This window comes from Dipodomys merriami, unplaced genomic scaffold (assembly GCF_024711535.1).
Source record: "Dipodomys merriami isolate MVZ:Mamm:240054 unplaced genomic scaffold, mDipMer1.0.p SCAF_14, whole genome shotgun sequence".
NCBI classification, from domain to species: domain Eukaryota; kingdom Metazoa; phylum Chordata; class Mammalia; order Rodentia; family Heteromyidae; genus Dipodomys; species Dipodomys merriami.
This window is the reverse complement of record NW_027202715.1, coordinates 4,607,437-4,624,503: the sequence shown is the minus strand read 5'-3', so window position 1 is coordinate 4,624,503 and position 17,067 is coordinate 4,607,437. Positions and strand designations below refer to the sequence as shown.

Sequence of the window (17,067 nt, the reverse complement as noted above, 5' to 3'; positions counted from 1 at the left end):
TGGATGCTGGTGACTGGCTTTTCTAGGCTCTCCTCCTCAGTGATAACTTTATATGATAGAGATCTGCCTTAAAACACATCCACCATGCAGCCTTGTGCCCCTGGACATCTCACCATACCTGTGATCTCAAAGCTGGCAATAAGCAGTTACACAGCAGAGAAGGAGGCAAGTATGTGACAGATGTGTGTGTGCGTGCGTGCGTGCGTGTGTGCGTGTGTGTGTGTGTGTGTGTGTGTGTGTGTGTGTGTGTGTGTGTGTGTGTGTGCATATATATATATATGCTGGTCCTGGAGCCTGAACTCAAAGCCTGGGCACTGTCCCTGAGCTTTCTCAGTCAAAGCTACAGTTCAACCACTTGCATCACAGCTCTACTACTGGCTTTTTAGTGGTTAATTAAAGATCAAAGTCTTACAGACTTTCCTGCCTTTGAACTGAGATCCTCAGGTCTCAGCCTCCTGAGTAGCTAGGATTACAGGTATGAGCCATTGGCTCCCAGCAAATGTCAGATATTAAAGAACATCCCAACCCTGCAGATTACTGAGTATTTTCCACTCCACTGGGGCAGTCGCAGCTGCTCCATTGCACTCTTTGGAGAGTGGACTCAGAGCATGCCAATCTGCTGGTATATCAGTCCAGGAACAATCCAAGCAAAGACCTCTCCAACCCACAAGGACCCTCTGGGACTCCCTTAGCTTCCTACTCACCACCCTCCCAGTCTGATTTCCTGGTCCCCCCAACACACTCTCTAGGACTTTCATGGAAACCCCAAAGGGCCAAAACATGCGAGATTCTCAAGAATATAAAGTTTTCTACCTACTTCCTAACTCAGGAGGACTTATTCTCTAGGGATAGCCATGTGGGGAGAGGACATCATCTTTTAGATTCTCAAAGGTTGAATCTTAGTGATAAAGTTTTAAATTGCTGTCCATTATTACTGTTCAACTTGCAGCAACCAGCCGAGGATCTGCAATTACAACAATTCTTAAAAAAAAAAAAAAAAAAAAAAAAAAAAAAAGCCCCTTTGTTGGTTGTGCTTGAAGAGCTTTTGAAATATAATTGCAACATGGTGCAAAGTAAAATAAAAAATTCAGATTTTCTTTTACCGAGGCCATGAACAATGCTGTCCTTATCACAGCAGCGGAAAGCCTGAAGACATCCGTTATAGTCTCTCAATGAGCCTTGTTCAATAAACACTAAGCCTTGAAGCTTTTAAATGTATTAAAGTGATTATGATATCATCACTCCAAAGGTACTTCAAGAGAACATTAAGACAGAAACAATTTTCCTCCACACACAGGCCCACCAGTAACAAAAAGTTGATTAAATGCATATTGGATCAAAAATATTTTCAATAGTTATAGATATATTTGTAGCTAACATGAACTACAACCCATACCATAGGCAGGGAAGAGGAGAAAAAGGAGTAAAAGCTCTAGAAGGAGTGCAAATTCTGATAATAAATCTTCAAAACTTAATGGGTGGCTTGACTGTGACTTTGCTGGTAGCTTTACAGTCACAGTCACCCTGTATAAAAGAGAGTAAGGCCAAAAATTAAAGAACTCATCATCGTTTTCTTTTTTGATGAGCCCAAACATACTCATCACATACCACACCATACTTCTTGGGAGTGTGAAGCTACTGTTTTCTAAAGTGTGGAGCACATTGTATTTAATGTACTGAAGGCAGGCAAGGATTCTGCAAGGGGCAGATGCCTTTAGGCAGCAACCCAGGAGGTGTAAAGGTTAGCAAGGGGGCCATGAGGTGGGGTCAAAGCAAAACCTCAAGATGCAAGTTTCTCTTTGTTGCTGGCTTGTTACAGAATGCCCTTAGCACAGCTAAGGGGATTATGAATTCACATGTGAATTTATCCCCTATTAAACTTTCAGCAAAAGGGTCAGTTAGCTGGAATGGCAAAGCCAAAGGCACCATGATCACATGCCAAAGGGAGGAATTCCTTGCAGGCCCTCCTGACAGATGGAAGGAAGAAAGGAGGATACTTGGATCATTTCTTTGTGTGCATGAAAATAGATTAACATTTCCATTTTCTCAGGGCTGTACCCTGCTATTTTGGTCAGCTAGATATTGAGTGCATGTTCCCAAAACCTGAAAACTTAAGGATAGTCACAATAGGATTGTGGCATTTAGTTTTTGTAGTAGCTGTTTATATAGTAAAGCTATTGATCTGTTTGCCACAGTTGACACAAATATTTATCAGTTGTTTTGGCTATTTAAGCTTGTTTATGGAGTATAAGGTGAAAAGTTCTACAATTTAAATGATAAAAGAGAAAAATATTTCAGGGAACAGATTAGAGAGAAGACAGCAAAGTCCCAAAGCATTCAAGACCAAATCCTACACCCAACCAAGTGCCATTCAACTTGACTTACCTCCTAGGCCAAAGGGAAAAGTGTCTGTTTCTCAGTAGAAAACACTCTATAAACAATGCAGGCTACACAAGAAATGACACTCCCAAGGCCTTTTATTACCCAACTAGAGGCCCTTGAGATTTGTTTTATGTGAGAGTATCCCTGTCCATCACTCTAAGCACTGTTCCCTAGCCCTGGAGGTTTCTGAAACCAGCCCAAGGAAAGGAGCACACCACAAAAGGTGAAGAAAAACAGGACATGAACATCAGACAGTGGGTGAGAAGTTCCCCCATTCAAGCAACTAGCCATACCATGGGACAGAAATGGTTTTCTACAGGACATAAGAAAAGGATTACCTCTCCCCCAAAATACTGCCCACAGGGAGGGAAAATCATAATTAATTCAGGCAAATTCAATTCTGAGAGTCTAAGTGATGATATGAAGCATGGTCTCCAAACATCTTAAAACTGTTGTGGGGAGCTATAGCAACTCAGCACAATGATGGTGGGAAGCTATACAACAAAAGACCTATGACCAAATAATAACAATTCTCCAAAGTAAGGAAAGAATAATCTATATAAATAATAAGTTCAATGAAAACGCATTTCCATTAATGATATCACCTCTGCTTCCCTCCCAGTAATAATGAAGGAATGAAGGTCACCTTAATTCCTTAACTATCTTGGGCTATTATGCCAAGAAAAACAGTCTTATTGTGCCTCTGATACAAGGATCAAGGAGAGAGAGGATGGTGCTATAGCCAATGAGTCCTAAAGCTACAGGAATCTAATAGTCCAATGACAGTCAACAGCAAATTGGCTTCACCAGCAGATAACTGAAGGCACCAACACTTTAAAGTCCACCATTAAAACACAATTTCTTGTTGGCTTCACAGTCTGTTCCACTGAGTGATAGGATTAGGAGAACTAGACCAAAATCTACTTCCAATACCAGTAAACTAAACAGAAGCTTTGAACCAATTAATACAGCTTACAAGGCCTGAGTCTCCTCCTATCTAAAATGTAAGGATTGACTTACCTGGCTCCATATGCTCCTTCAGTTTTAATAATCAATACCCTGTGATTATTAGAATATTCCCAAAGATACTTCTTCTTAGAATGATGTTAAATGAAGCTCAATGCAGTGGCTGAAGCCAGTAATCCTAGCTATGTGGGAGGCAGAAATCAGGAGATCATAGTTCAAGGCCAGCCAAGTCCTAAATAAAAAATGTTCATGAGACTCCATATTAACCAACAGCTAGGTACAGTGCTATACATCTCACACCTTTCATCCCCAGCAACACAGAGATACACGTGTAGGAGAATCAAAGCCCAGGTAAGTCTGGACATCAGAGATGCTATCTTGAAAGTAACCACAAGAAAGGGCTGGACACATGGCTCAAATGGTAAAGTATCTGCCTAGAAAGCATAAAACCCTGAGTTCAATTCCCAGTACTGCCCCCCAAAAAATTACAGTAAATGTCTTGCCAGCTAGGTGAGAGACAAGGTTGAAAATATGCTGGAGAAAAAAAAAATGACACTGGAATTAACTACCAAAGAGTTATCTTCAAAGTAGAAACTGAAATTCATTCTGTGTATGTGCCACCTGCATGTATATATCTAATACTTTTCATTTCATTATCACAACTTAATATTTACTAAGTGCCCATTAGGGAAGGCCTCTGTTCAGCCAGTTAGATATGATCAGAAAGGTTTATTTGAGCACAGCCTTTGAAATTATATAACTGACTCATCTTCCAGCAATTTGGCAAATTCTGTAACATTTCTGAACCTGTTTCTTCATCTAGAAAGTTGGAAAGATGATAAATAGGGCCTGGCTCATAGGATTATTGTGAGATGCAAATGAGATAACCCACAAAAAGCAGGCATGGTAATTGCTATAATTATTACTTACCATTACTACCACCATTTCTACCTCTATTAATCTCCTACTGGATTGTTATGAGAGCTAAGAGAGAACGAGGATTAAGTATTTAGCACCAGCACTAACACACAGTAAAAGCCAATAAATTCTCCATTATTTTCATCACTATAAGATTCATCTGTGTTCTCTTCATCAGCAAAGCCTGCCCATTTTTCTTTCATCCAGAACTCCTGCTTTCTCAACAAGGATCCTCTTCAATGGAATATCTGTAGCACTCAGTTCCCTCAAACACAAACCACAATCCACCCCATCTGACACTTGGTGGTGGTGACAAGGACTGGTATGAGGATCCATGGAGCTGAGGAGCCTAGGAGCCTAGGAGCCAAAGTTGGGTGGCTTAATTTCATGTCCTCAAAGGTAAGAAAGCAACATCTGATAAGCTCAGAGATCCCTTTAAACACTGGAATTATACAATCCTGCTTGTCTGCCATTAAAATGTGTGGGTCACACACAGAGCCCAGCTTTCTTTTTCACAAATACTAATGCTTGATAACACCAAATAAGCAACTTCAACTCAGGAGAGTAGCTTTCACATACAATGTCAAAATCAACTGGCAAGATATTATTAGAAAACTCTGAGCTTCACGGATTGGGAGAAGATCTTCACTAGCCATACAATGGACAAGGGTCTCATATCTAAAATATACTTGGAACTCAAAAAATTAAATCCCCCAACAACAAATCCTCAAAGAAACAACTGCCCAATAAATAAGTGGGCTAATGGCTTAAAGAGAAACTTCTCTGAAGAAGAAAGAAGGATAGCCAATAGACACATGAAGAAATGCTCAACCTCCCTAGCCATAAAAGAAATGCAAATCAAAACAACATTGAGATACCACCTCACCCCAGTTAGAATGGCAAAAATCAAGAACTCTAATAACAACAGATGCTGGAGGGGATGTGGACAGAAGGGAACCTTACTTCATTGTTGGTGGGAGTGTAAACTTGTTCAACCACTTTGGAAAGTAGTATGGAGGTTCCTCAAAAGACTCTACATAGAGCTCCCCTATGACCCAGCAATCCCACTTTCGGGCATTTACCCAAATGTTTACAAACAAGACCAAAGCTACCAGCACAACTATGTTTATTGCAGCATTATTTACCATAGCTAAGATATGGAACCAACCCAGATGCCCCTCAGTAGACAAATGGATCAAGAAAATGTGGTATATATACACAATGGAATTCTATGCCTCCATCAGAAAGAATGACATTGCCCCATTTGTTAGGAAATGGAAAGACTTGGAAACAATTATATTAAGTGAAGTAAGCCAAGCCCAAAGAAACATAGGTCCTATGATTTCCCTTATTTGCAATATCTAGTATATGTATGAGTCAAGCAGAAAAGGTCAGATAAGGTGATGTTAGGAAAATGAACCCTAAGATATGTATTTTAAATGTTTTTTTTCTTTCATGCATATGTTTCTAACGCAATTATAAGATTATTTCTTTGTAGCTTTATATGTCCCTTCCCCACAGTATAACCCCTGCTTTCACTGTATTTGATGTCAGTATAATTTGTGGAGGGGAAGGGGAAAAACAAGTCGTTTAAATAAGGATACAGGTGGACCTGTTGCAACAATGAGAAGTACAAGTTGTCATGTCAAAAATGAACTTTACAACTTGGGGGGGGAGGATAGGGGGGAGGAGGGAGGATGGGAAGGGATAGGAAGGGTAAACAAAGGAGGAGGCTACAATGCTTGATAAGAAATGTACTCACTATTTTGTCCATGTAATTGTAACCCCTCTGTACAGTATTTTCACAATAAAAAAAAAAGAAAAAAAAGAAAACTCTGGGCTTTAACCCAATTTTTTTCTTCATACAAAATAATGAAATGGACATTTCTGAACACCAAGTCATAGAAATCAGTCCATGAGTTTCTCTACTGGCCTTTTAGATTGTACTTAACAATGATACTCCACAGAATTCGATTTTATTTCAGTCCTCTATCAGTGAAGTTTCTATTTCTTTTCTGATAGCCCAAGTAGATTGACATAATTTTGCTCACACAGTGTGACTGATATGTGATCAGGCACCCTCATTCTCTACTCAATAGTTAAGGCAGTTCAACAAGCAGGTCCCTCTTGGTTCCTTATGAGCCACATTAAATAATCAGCAAAGCTTTACATGTTCCTATGGCTACAACCTATGCAATTTATCTTCCACAGAAAGACAAGAATTTACAAGTACTCATGTAAAATCACGTATGGGAACAGAAACAACATGATACAATGGTCACTGTTTCCCAATTTCAGTTTGTTCCCACAAGGGGAAAAAAAAGTATGTGTTCAGGATTAAGGGGCATCAGGGTAACAGCTGTCATGCTTCCAGAGAATAAAGATATCATCTCAGTATCTTCACTGGGAGCCTCTCCTTTCTCTATACACCATCATCCATAACTCTGGCACCCACTGAAATTTTCCTTTGGCTTCAAGAAGAACATGGTTTCTGCCTCTGAAGACCAAAACAGCATATTCCAGCCAAGTGTTGGTGGTTCACACTTGTATGTAATACCAGCTACTCAGGTTCAAAGCCAGCCAGGGAAGGAAAATCCCTGAGACTCTTTTTTTCTCTCTCTCTTGGTCTGGAGCTTAAACTCTGGGCCTGGGAGCTCTTCAGCTCAAAGCTAGTGCTCTACTACTTGAGTCACAGCACCACATCCAGTTTTCTGGTGGTTTATTGGAGATTAGAGTCTCACAGACTTTCCTGCCTGGGCTGGCTTTGAACCGCGTTCCTCAGATCTCAGCCTCCTGAATAGCTAGGATTACAGGCATGAGCACTGGCACCTAGCTTCCCTGAGACTCTTATCTCCAATTAACCAGTAAAAAGACAGAAAATGAATATGTGGCTCAGGTCATAGAGCATCAGCCTTGAGCAAAAAAGCTAGTGAATACATTCCAGACACTGGCCACTTCTCTCCTTACTGCCTGTTTAGTTAATGTCTAGCAAGTTAAGTCTCAAAATCCAGTGAGCAGGAGAGGAGATGAAGAAGAAAAGAGCAATACTAACTTTTATCTCTATTGTTTAGTTACTTTATTAGAGTTTTCCTAACTCCTCCACACAAAGGCAAGGGTAAGCTATAGAAAACTAAGAGGCTTTGTCATCAAAAGCCTTCAGTAACTGGCACACAAACACTTGTCAGTGAAAAAGATACCTCTTTATCAAGTCTTCAGACCTACCAGGAGCCAAGCACACTCTGAGCTTTCAGACTATTTTCTTCCAATGTTTTGAAGTCCCTTTCAGTTCACATGAAGGCTAACGATTTCAAAAAGGTAGAGGAAAGGAAAGAAAAAGTTCTCTCTTTTTTTAAGAAAAAAAGGAATAGATACTGAGTCGTGATTATGAAATCCTAAAAGCCTTTTAGCTGACAGCACAGGCTTTGTTGAATTGCCGCTCAGAACCTCCACGGAGAGACAAGACTCAGCAGTAAAATACAGTGAGAGCATACACACTTTAGCATCAACCCTAGCAGCCCAAGTTCAGGTACCCCACTTCACGCTGTAAGTCAAGTTTCTTCTCCCCATCAAACAGCTCTGTAGAATACTCAAGGTCCAAGTCATCAGACCAACTGACATATGAGCTCAACCATCCAAGGTATCATGTGCTGTCAACAGAGAAATTTGTATCAAACTCCACACAGTCTTACAGTTCAAACCAGAACTTCAAAAACAAAATAGCAGAAAGGGCTTAAATCCTCAAAGCATCTCATACCCTTTCTCCACCAGTGCACAAAGGATGCTCTGTCCTCAGGGCCTTCACAAAGCCATGCCTACCCAGATAACAAAAACTGCTTTTCCAAGAGCCTGCTCCATTTTGCAGAGGATAGGTCACTCCCAGACACTTGGCACTTAGGCACTGAAACAATTCTACCTTAGAGAAAGGGGGAGGGTCACAGCAACATAAACCTACCTGTCATCATTTAGTAACTACTGCAGATTCTGCCATTCTTCCCTGAGCACAGAGACCCAGCTACAAGAGATCAGGTGTGAGAGGTAGGAAGAAGAAACCACACCAACATTACATGACCTTTCCCAAACTCCAATCCTGAAGCCCAAGTCTCCATATCACATTTAGTATCCGGCTAGGATGTGTGAAATACCAGCCTTTAAGTAATGGAGCATTCACCCCTCTTTCAGACATACCTCCTCTCTGAAACTATTATACTCAGAGAGCTTCAAGCTCTGACTCCAGACCCATCCATCTCAAAACAGAAAGCACTTCTCAAGCTCCTTTCTGACATGAGCCCATCACTCACCATTTGCTGATACACCCAGTTTCTGCTGACAAAGCTCCATTACTAGAAAAAGCTCAGTAAGTAAAGCTGATTTGAAATAACTATATATTATATGGAAGCTGGGATGAGGAAAACTGATTTCATGTCTAGAAAACCCATCATATAAAAAGGCTCTAGAAAGAACTGCTTAATTATTTAAATATTTTCACTTCCTATAGACCACATGCCTCACTTGATTTATTATCAATGTCAAATATTTGGTAATGTACTGAGGCCATCTGATGAAACAACTCCATACTGCAAGTATACCTTGTACACAGTAATTCTTCCATTGCAATGCCTTGCCTCCATGATTAATGTTCAAACCCTGAGTTAATTCTATCAAATGAAAGTGTGTGCCAACTTCAGCTCTCTAGTAAAAGTGCAAAGCTAAGAGCATACCAGCAGGGTGGCCTGAAGAGCAAATTATCATATGCTGTCCTCCCATGCCTGTTAGGCAGGATGGTGACATACTGGGATGGTGCCAATAAAGATACTCATGCAGAATCAACTGAATCAAGAGGTCTAGCTCTACCCTAGAACTACTCTAGGCCCAGTTCTACTCCTATTGTCCCTGACTCAGAAATCCCCATTGCCAATTTGTGTGTGTCTGTCTATGTGTCTGTGTGTGTTTGTGTATGTACTTGAACTCAGGGCCTGGTGCTCTTGCTTAGCATTTTTCCATCAAGGAAAGTACTACCCATCTCCTTTCCTAATATTTTGCTGGTTAATTGAAGATAAGTGTCTCTCAATTCTGTCTGCCCCAGTTTGCTTCAAATAGAGATCCTCAGATCTCAGCTTCCGAACAATTAGGACTACAAGCACAAGCTCCTGACACCAGACTGCATTATCAATTCTTGACCTTCAAACTTGTTCTCCAACACAAATTTCCTGCATAAAGCTTTCCTTTACTATCTAAGCTCAATTTTTGATCTCTGGTCTTTCCATTTCCAAATACTATCTGTCAGTGTTGAAGGAAGGTCAAATGGCCTCCTGAAAAAATTTAAGGTAGGATTTTATTCTTCTACATAGTCCGTGGAGTTCTTAGCATAATCATAAAAGATAGTGGTTCTGTATGCTTCATGCCATGTTAAGTCAAGTGAGTAAAAAAATAATACAACAAAAGCCTAATATCAAATCATCAGAACTATTGATAGATTTTGACTGCCTGAAAAGAGAGAAACAACTTTTAAAGGGACTATTTATAAAACTTGATCAAATCCCAGAGTAGAAAGATGACCTAAAATTCCAAGAAATAGCAACAATTCAGATCATTCTCTGATCACTCTCAGGAAATTTTAAAACCCTATCTTGAACAACTTTTATGCCAAGAGAAAAACACAGTCAAAATCCAAAAATATCTTGAAAATAAATAGGCAAATATTATGCATTAGAAAGCATGAGACACAACATAGTGCTCAGAGGAAAATTCACAACTTTGAATATATATAGTTCTAAACAAGAATGCAGATGCTTAAATTAGATGTGCAGCTTAAAAGCAAAAAGGAATAAAAGGAAAGTAAAAGAATTGGTAGAGATAAAGATAGTAACTAATGAGAGAAATAGAAGTGTTCATAAATCTAGGCGTTATTAGGAAATCAGCTACTAAACCAAAAATCAAAGGGAAAATAAGGTATAGTCAAAATAAGGTTGTATATACAGAACAAATTGAAAGACATAGAAAATATTATTTTGTTCAACCTTACTCTAAGATATTTGAAAATCTACATAAATGGAATATTTTCTAGGTTAGTCAAAACTAAGAACAGAAAATATTGTAAATATAAAGAGATCATGTACTACAGAAGATATAAAGTTATTAAAGATAGGCAGGTACAGTGGTTCATACTTATAATCCAAAATTCATGAGCAGCCTGGGGAAAGTTAGCTCTAGACCTCATCTGAAAAACAAACTAAAACCAAAGGACTGTAACATGGCTCAAGTTGTAGAAGGCTTGTCCAGCAAGAGTAATCCCAACAGTTGGAGGGAGAGGCTTATCTGAGGTTGGCATAGTAGGTAACACTTAGAATCCCAGATACTCACCACTAGGGCTTGAACTCATTGTTTCCTACTCCTGTTTGGCTTTTTCACTCAAGGCTTGTGGTCTACAACTACCACCAGTGAGCTATACCTGCACTTCTAGCTTTTTACTGATTAAAGGGAGATCAGTGTTTCTCCTGTTTGTCTACCCATGCTGACTTCAAACCCTGTACCTAAAATCTCGCCTCCAAATTAGCTAGGATTACAAGCATAAGCTACCATTCTCAGCTCTTCACAGAAATTTTGAAACCCCTCTTCATAGTTTTTAAATAGTAGTTTACTGAGTTTTTAAATAGTACCTCTCAGTGCCTCAATATTAAGAAATTTATATAATTTATCATAGTAAGAAAAATAAAAAATATATATGCTCATCTCCTCACATGCCAAAGTTCAACATCATAGTCTAATCTGAAAACAGACGATAAAAATTTTTTAAATCACCAAAATAATAATAGTAGTAGTAGTAATAGAAATAGTAATAATAAAAAGTGTGGTTCCAGTGACTCACACTTGTAATCCTGTTCCTCAGGAGGCTAAAATCTGAGGATTGAAGTTTGAAACCAGCCTGGGCAGCCTTGAGACTCTTAACTCCAATTAATTACCACTAAAAAAACAAAAAGACCTGAAGTGGAACTGTGGCTCAAGTGGTAGAGTACTAGTTTTGAGCAAAAAAGCTAAGGAATAGTACCCTGTCTCTGAGTTCAAGCCCCCAGTACCGGTACAAAAAAAAAAAATTAAATGATACTGCTCATTACTAGCCAATGCAATTAGAGAAGATAAAGAAACAAGAAGCATAAATATTAGGAAGGAGCAATATAATATTTTTATTTTATTGTAAAGATGCTGTACAGAGGGGTTACAGTTGCATGAGTAAGGTAATGAGTACATTTCTTGTCAAACACTGTTACCCTCTTCTTTGTTTTTCTCCTACTATTCCTCCTCTACCTCCCCCATCCCTGACCCTGCCAGCAATATAGTTTTATTAGGTGGTACAATTATATGCAAAATATCCCAAGAGAGGCTGGGAAGGTGGCTCAGTGGTAGAGTTCTTGCCTTGCATGCATGAAGCCCTGGGTTTGATTCCTCAGCACCACATTAGCAAAAAGAAAAAAGCCGGAAGTGGCGCTGTGGCTCAAGTGGTAGAGCACTAGCCTTGAGCTGAAGAGCTGAGGGACGGTGCCCAGGCCCAGAGTTCAGGCCCCACGACCAGACCCCCCCAAAAAAAAAATCCCAAGAGAATTAACTGAATAATATATCTGGATATGAGATTGACAAAACAACAATAATTTCTTCTTATTTCATTTTCATTCATTCTATTTCATTCAATTGATGCTAATTTGGCTTTTTTTTTTTGCTTTTGCAAAGCATTTTTCACAATTCTCAGAAGTAGATATTAATTCCACTTGGGATAAGTAAGGGTGGAGAGTCACTGTGTATGGTCTCAGAGCCAGTAAAGAGCACAGGGTATCCCTAGGCTGCAATCCCTGTATTCTCTCCCTATACTAAGATGCCCACAAACACATAACAGATGATGAATTCCATACGCGTTTTTGTTAGACATTAACTCTTCAATCAACAGTAGATTTTAAGTCTTTTTTTCTAATGTAATAAGTCTTTGCTTCTAATGTAGAAATTGCCTATGAAAAAGCACCTATGTGTTAATGGGACAATGAGGCATGTCATACACTGAAATCTAGATAAGGAAATCATTAACTACACTGAAATCATGATTAATACACTTATTTTTGCTTTTAGATTGCAGATGAAGGGGTTTCCCCACAATTCATACCACTCTATAACCTCTTACCTCAGATCAACATTTTATCAAAATGTCTTTTTAAATTAAGGAAAAATCACATTTCTAAATTTTGTCATTTTATTTAAAGTTAGTCAAGTATAATTTAATGTCTAATGTATTCTGATACGATTGGAAGTGGGCCAATTTAGCCAGAACTAGTAAACTCATGTTTATCATGTAATACTGATGACATATACTACATAGTTGGGTTGAAATACTCAATTCACTCAATCACTTAGCAAATACATGTGGCATACCTGTGTCAGGCAATGTGCAGGATGCTGAGACCCAAAACTTAACCTTGTGGAATTTGATATATATTTGAGCTGTGCTTCAAGTGGTAAGAGATTAGCTTTGAGTAAAAAAAAGAAAAAAGGGCTGGGAAGGTGGCTCAGTGGTAGAGCACTTGCCTTGCATGCCTGAGGCCCTGGGTTCAATTCCTCAGCACCACATAAGCAAAAAGAAAAAAAGCCGGGAGTGGCACTGTGGCTCAAGTGGTAGAGCGCTAGCCTTGAGCTGAAGAGCTAAGGGACAGCGCCCAAGCCCAGAGTTCAGGCCCCACAACAAGACCCAAAAAAAAAAATCTCAGGATCAGGCCCTGAGTTCAAGCCCCAGGACTAGCAAACACACACACAAAAAAGGCAAAAATAATTGAGAAGACAGACATATATATGGAAACTTAAAACTGTGGTGTCTATTGCATCATCCTTCTATTACCAAGGTGATACTATCTACCAAATTCTACCAAACTTCAATGCCAACGACTAATAATTATTTCTTCTCACACATCTACAATGGCTAGACAATGTAGACTTCAGGCAGGGCTGGGGCTCAAGTCTTCTGCACAGTGAGTTCATGCTGAGGCCTAAAATAGTCAATGACAGAAGGTCTAGAGATGTATACATAATACAATGCCTTCTAAGGTCTGGCCTCAGAAGTGGCTCACTCTCACTTTTACCTACATTTTACTACCCTGTGCAATTTAGGTAGCTATGACCAGCATTCAGCATTCATGGGAATGCACTCTGGGGAAAAACTACACAGCAACATAGCAAAGAGTGAAGATGGAATTAGGAACAGAATTAGAAACACAATGTAATCTGTCAGAGCCATCAAAAACAGGCAGGTTTGTTGTACAAATAATAGCAAGATCTGACCATCTGAAGAGGTCAGGGAAAGCATGCCCAAGAAAGTGCAGCTAGAACTGGAAACTGAAAGAGAAAAAGGATCACTTGGCTGACTCTCTTCATTAAAATATAGGCTCTAGGGCTCAGTGTGGTGATACACACCTGTAGTCCCAGCTACCTGGGAGGCATAAGTTGGGATATTGAGATCCAAGGCTGATCCAGGCAAAAAACTCATGACCCGGGGCTGGGAAGGTGGCTCAGTGGTAGAGTGCTTGCCTTGCAATGCATGAGGCCCTGGGTTCGATTCCTCAGCACCACATAAGCAAAAAGAAAAAAAGCCGGAAGTGGCGCTGTGGCTCAAGTGGTAGAGCGCTAGCCTTGAGCTGAAGAGCTGAGGGACAGGGCCCAGGCCCAGAGTTCAGGCCCCACGACCGGACCCAAAAAAAAAAAAAAAAAAAAAAAAAAACTCATGACCCTATGTGAAAAAATAACAAAAGCAAGGCTAGAGGCATGGCTTAAGTGGTAGAGTACCTACCCAGAAAGTGCAAGGCCTTCAGTTCAAACTCTAGTGCCACCAAAAAATAAAATAACTAAAAACAAACAGGGTATATGTATATGTATATGCTTTAGAGAGCAAGGCCTTTGCCTTCTTTGCTCATTGCTATATCCAGCAATCCTCAGTGCCCACCCCTAATGTGTATAATGGTTTTATAAGTGAACAAATGACTGCATATAACCTTCAGGATGCCTACCTTCAGTCTTCCCAAGGCTGGGTAGACCTTCTGAAGTTCTCAGAGCATCCTAGGCCTTCCCCGGACAATGTCACTCCCCTATTTACTTAGCCACATCCACCTATTCTTCCTACTCTGACTACATGTAAGATCCATGAACACAGGAACTCATCAATTGTAGGAAGGAGCCTTAGGGCTGGAGTAAATCAGAAGTAGAATAGTCTTGAAAGAGGTCTCTGAAAGCATGAACCAAACAGAGAGGAGATGAAGACAGGGAAGCAGTGGAGGGCAAAGGTCCAGATATAATGAACCATGTACAAGCCACTGGACATAGTAGAGGGTAGGAGCAAAGATCAGAAGAAAAACTAAAGTTAATCACCATGACCACACATTGCTTCATCTGAATCTGACTTGCCCATCACATGGTATTACCCTCTTCTTGTGTAAATAGGTGAAACAAAGGCTCCCACCATTGTAAAAAAAAATAAAAATACACTGATTAGACAATATTGTACTGCTAGGTGTTGTTGAGGAAATGTTCTTTCAGAGATTTTTTTTACTCATGGCCATTTTGTCTAAGGAGACAGACCACATTTAACTACAACCTGAGGTGTATGTCAATGTCTTTTATAATGGATAGGATTTCACTAAAATCAGTCAACTTCTTCCAGAGTTATTAAAGAGTAGTCTTTTAAACATAAGATGCTAAGAACTTCAGATAAAACAGAAGCCTTTCTTTAATTCAGTAATTAAATATAGTAACAATGATTCAGTCAAGGCAAAGCAACTTTAGCAGGGAAACCCTAATAAAATCAAATATTGAAACTAGAGAAGTTAAAGGATTGGAGACTTCCTGTTGACAGGCAAAAATATGACTTCACCAGGTCTTCCATCTCATAGTTATTAACAGCAGACAATGCCACATCAGTCACCAAGCCTGAACCAAGGACCTTTGCCTGAGGTTAGTTTCAAACTATCCACTCAGCACATTCAGACTCTTAAATATGATGTTCCTTGGCTATTTGTCTCCACCTAACTCAAAGCAGGTTGAGAGACTGGGAGAGAGCTGCCTTGCCCCAAGGTGAAAGCAGGCAGCACACAGGCTTACAGACCTTCTCTGTTATCCTATGACCCTTCAGGAAAATGGACTATGAAGGAAAGGGATGACAATCTATTGCTTGTATAGAGTATGGATAAGAAACTAGAAAATGAAGAAAAGAGACAAAAGAGGGCCAGAGGGAAAGGCTTCTACCTAGACTGTGCCTCAGGTACCACATCAATGGCTGTGGCTATGAATGAGAGGGCAGGGGGGTCCACTACAGCAGATGAAAGGGGCCATGTAGATAAGACAAGTAATGAGAAAGGAATTGTAATTACCACTGGTATGACACAAGTTCTGCCAAAGCCTGTAATTCTTGCAAATGAGCAAACAGGCCAGGTGACACAAGTCTTCCCTCATGTCTTACACAGGTGGCAGAGCACAGTACACTCTGGGTGATACTTAAGCAGGAGAAACTCCTGGTAGTGGAGATGGCAGGAGGCCAGAAGCCAAACTAGCCTTCTGTGCCAAAGAAGTAGATGCAGAAGTCCAGCCTTTGTGCTAGCAATTATGTTTCACTGCAGGGCTGAAATGGGAGGCTCTTTGGACAGTAGGCAGGTAGTAGTCCTGTACAGAGTCAGAGGGAGTTTCAAGGAAATGTGCCACTCCGATTAGGCCTTGAACCTTAGGTGCCTGGTAAGTGAGGTAGAAATAAGGGCTTCTTCCTAGAGACCAGGCATTTTCTCATTCTCCTCAACAGTCTCATAATACAGTCCTAACCCTCAGTGCTTTTCTAAATGGGACTATATGCACAGAAAGATCTTTTCTTAAAGATTCCCAAGTAGCTCTCAAAACTTTATGCTAATAAGTTTGAGAACTTGACAGAAATGGACCTTTTCCTAGCAAATATTGACATGCCAAAACTAAACCAAGATGAGTTAAACCAGCTTAACAGGCCCATATCAAGCATTGAAATAGAAACAGCAATAAGAGACCTCCTAGCTAAGAAAAGTCCAGGACCAGATGGTTTTACAGCGGAATTTTACAAGGCCTTCAAAGCAGAGCTCACACCAATACTCCTCCAACTCTTCAACGAAATTGAAAGAGAAAGCTCACTACTGAACACATTCTATGAAGCCATCATAACCCTCATCCCAAAACCAGGCAAGGACTCATCAAAGAAAGAGAACTATAGACCCATTTCTTTGATGAACATTGATGCAAAACTTCTCAACAAAATTTTGGCCAATCGACTTCAACAATTCATCCAAAAAATCATACACCATGATCAAACAGGATTCATTTCAGGGATGCAAAGCTGGTTCAATATACGCAAATCAATTAATATTATTCATCACATCAACAGGAGCAAGAATAAGAACCACATGGTTATCTCAATAGATGCAGAAAAAGCATTTGACAAGATCCAACACCCCTTTATGATGAAGGTTCTGGAAAAATTAGGAATCCATGGAACATTCCTCAATACAATAAAGGCTGTATATGACAAACCTACAGCCAGCATTATACTCAATGGTGAAAAACTAAAGCCATTTCCTCTTAACTCAGGAACGAGACAAGGATGCCCACTCTCTCCACTTCTCTTCAATCTAGTATTAGAATGCCTAGCTACAGCAATAAGACAAGATGCAGACATAAAGGGGATCCAAATAGGGAAAGAAGAAATAAAACTCTCCCTCTTTGCAGATGACATGATCTTGTATTTAAAGAATCCCATGGACTCCACTC

General features: G+C 39.9%; 1 protein-coding gene across 1 annotated transcript in view; it reads right to left on the bottom strand.

The window, feature by feature from the left end:
• Window positions 1-17,067, bottom strand: part of Lrmda (leucine rich melanocyte differentiation associated) — a 1,080,690-nt gene that overhangs the window by 1,005,118 nt on the left and 58,505 nt on the right. The gene's annotated exons all lie outside the window — the stretch shown is intronic.